Here is a 3,599-nt window from a genome sequence, read left to right as displayed (position 1 = left end):
AAATCTCATTCTATCCAATCAAAGAGCTATTTTTAATAAAGCCGGATTAGGATACAAAACTAGCAACCAACAAAAATATCTAAACAACTTTTTTGTGAAAGCAAAAGATATCAAAACTGAAAAACCTACATGCTTTCATTGTGGAAAAAGTGGACATAAAGCCTATTCTTGCATTCAAAGAAAGATTCAAACTAACAAGAATACATTTGTAAAGGGTAAAAACACAACTAAAGTGTGGGTGCCTAAGGAAACCAACTACACTAACCAAGAAGGATCCAAGAAAACTTGGGTACCTAAGAGCTTCACGTGATTATTTTGCAGGCATGCCTTGCAGCCGGGAGCAAAAAGAGAATGTGGTATCTTGATAGCGGTTGCTCAAGGCATATGACCGGTGATGAGAGCCTTTTCGTCACCTTGAAATCAAAAGGAGGAGGAGTAGTCACATTTGGAGATAATGCTAAAGGTCAAATCATTGGCGTTGGTAAAATCTCCATATCACCCTCCTCATTTATTGACAATGTATTGTTAGTTAATGGATTAAAACATAATTTATTAAGTATAAGTCAATTTTGTGACAAGGGGTTTAAAGTGTCATTTGAATCTTTCCTATGCATAATTAGTAGTCCAATTGACAATGAGATCATACTTATGGGACATAGGCGTGGAAACGTTTACATGGTAGATCTTGATGATCTCACCATGAAAGATGGCCAATGTCTTGTAGCCATGGATGCCAAGGTCAATGAGACTAGCTGGTTGTGGCATCGTAGGTTAGGGCATGCTAGCGTGGATTTAATTTCTAAATTGATTATAAAAGATCAAGTCAAAGGACTACCAAAAATAGACTTTGAAAAGAACAAAATTTGTGCTGCATGTCAGCTAGGGAAACAAACAAGAAGTTCTTTCAAGTCTAAGAACATAGTTTCAACATCAAAACCCCTAGAACTAATTCATATGGATTTATTTGGACCCACTAGAACTGCTAGTCTAGGGGGTAAGAAGTTTGGTCTTGTAATTGTTGATGATTTTTCACGTTTTACATGGGTTTCATTTCTTGCCCACAAAGATGAGTCCTTTCCCGCTTTTATCAAGTTTCATAATAGAATTTCGAATGAACTTAATCTTAAACTAAAAGCAATTAGGAGTGATCATGGTACCGAGTTTGAAAATCAGCATTTTGAAAAATTTTGTGAAGAAAACGATATCAATCACAATTTCTCGGCTCCTAGGACACCCCAACAAAATGGGGTGGTAGAAAGGAAGAATCGCACACTAGCAGATATGGCTCGTACCATGTTGTGCGAATTGGATCTACCAAAGTACTTTTGGGCTGAAGCAATAAATACTGCTTGTCATATTTTAAACCGTGCTTTAGTTAGATCTATCTTAAAGAAAACACCTTATGAGTTGTTGAAAAATAAGAAGCCCAATATAAGCTATTTTCATGTTTTCGGTTGTCGCTGCTTTATTTCAAACAATGGAAAGGACAATTTAAGTAAATTTAGTGCTAAATCAGATGAGGGGATCTTCTTAGGTTATTCCTCATCTAGTAGAGCATACAGGGTCTTCAACAAGAGAACTCTCGTTGTTGAAGAATCCATTCATGTTGTTTTTGATGAAGCTAATGGAGATTCTTCTAGAAAAGAAGAAGATAGTGATGCAGGTATACTTGAAGACAGAATGAAGGAATTCTCCATACAAGACAAACAACATGAGGATGAAATCAAAGAAGATACAATTCAGCAAGATGAAGAAGATCAACCTCCAGCGAGAAATCAAGATCTTCCTAGGGAATGGAGGTATGCACATGGTCATCCAAGGAATCTAATCCTTGGTGATCCTTCACAAGGGATAAGGACAAGATCCTCCTTAAGAAACACTAGTAATTATCTTGCATTCGTTTCACAGATAGAGCCTAAATCACTAGAAGAAGCCGAAAAAGATGAAAATTGGATAAATGCTATGCAAGAGGAATTAAACCAATTTGAAAGAAATCAAGTTTGGACTCTAATGAAAAGACCCCCTAATATTTCAATTATAGGCACCAAGTGGGTATATAGAAATAAACTAGATGAAGATGGAATAGTAATAAGAAACAAAGCTAGGCTAGTAGCCAAAGGATATAATCAGGAGGAAGGAATAGATTTTGATGAAACTTTTGCTCATGTTGCTAGGTTAGAGGCTATTAGACTACTTTTGGCATATGCATGCTTCATGGATTTCAAACTCTATCAAATGGATGTAAAAAGTGCCTTTTTAAATGGTTATATAATGGAGGAAGTTTATGTAGGACAACCTCCAGGTTTTGAGAACCACTTACATCCAGATTATGTTTTTAAATTGCATAAAGCATTATATGGACTTAAGCAAGCCCCTAGGGCATCGTATGAAAGATTAAGTAATTTCCTAATTGAAAATAAGTTTAAGAGAGGAAATGTAAACAAAACCCTCTTCATTAAAAGAAAAGGGAATGACTTATTGCTTGTGCAAATTTATGTGGATGATATAATTTTTGGTGCTACTAATGATAGTCTTTGTCAAGAGTTTGCTAAGCTTATGCAGGGAGAATTTGAAATGAGCATGATGGGGGAGCTCAATTTCTTCCTTGGGCTACAAATAAAACAATCAGAGGAAGGCATCTTCATCAGTCAGTCCAAATACATCAAGGAAATGTTGGAAAAGTTCAAGATGAAGGATGCAAAGGAAATCAGCACACCCATGGGCTCAAGTTGCAAGCTTGACAAAGATGAAAAAGGTAAAAGTATAGACTGCAAATTGTACAGAGGTATGATAGGTTCTTTACTTTACCTTACTGCTAGTAGACCAGACATATTATTCAGTGTTTGCATGTGTGCTAGATACCAAGCATGTCCTAAGGAATCACACTTGCAAGCTGTTAAAAGAATATTCAGATATCTAGTAGGGACATCTAATGCAGGCTTATGGTATTCTAAACAATCTGATTTAAATTTAATTGCTTATTCCGATGCTGATTTTGCCGGGTACAAACTTGACAGAAAAAGCACAAGTGGTACTTGTCAATTCTTGGGTGCTAACTTGGTTTCTTGGTTTAGCAAGAAACAGAATTCAGTTGCATTGTCCACAGCTGAGGCTGAGTATATTGCAGCCGGAAGCTGTTGTGCCCAAGTTCTTTGGATTAAGCAACAACTTGAAGATTTTGGTATCAAAATGGACAACATACCAATTAGATGTGATAATACAAGCGCAATTAATTTAACAAAAAATCCTGTCCAACACTCTAAATCAAAACACATAGAGATTAGGCATCACTTTATAAGGGATCATGTGCTGAAAAATGATGTATTGATTGAGTATGTATGCACTGAAAATCAATTGGCCGATATCTTTACAAAGCCCCTTTGTAAAGATAGGTTCAACTTTTTAAGGAATGCTTTGTGCTTGTATGATCCTAACAAATAGATTGAACTTGTAATGCAATGCTTTGTAAGCTCTAGAGATACATATGAATGCTACTCAAACTAATAATACACTTCAAGGTCACGTATAGCAAACCTAGTGCCTAATAAGTGAAAACTTGAATCTATCAAAGTTAGATGACGAATTGTTTGACTTTCCGG

The sequence above is a fragment of the Phoenix dactylifera genome, chromosome 1 (assembly GCF_051530095.1).
Source record: "Phoenix dactylifera cultivar Ajwa chromosome 1, Ajwa_hap1_PhDact_Kaust_v1.1, whole genome shotgun sequence".
Lineage (NCBI taxonomy): Eukaryota > Viridiplantae > Streptophyta > Magnoliopsida > Arecales > Arecaceae > Phoenix > Phoenix dactylifera.
The sequence above is the reverse complement of the archived record's forward strand: the minus strand, read 5'-3'. Positions refer to the sequence as shown.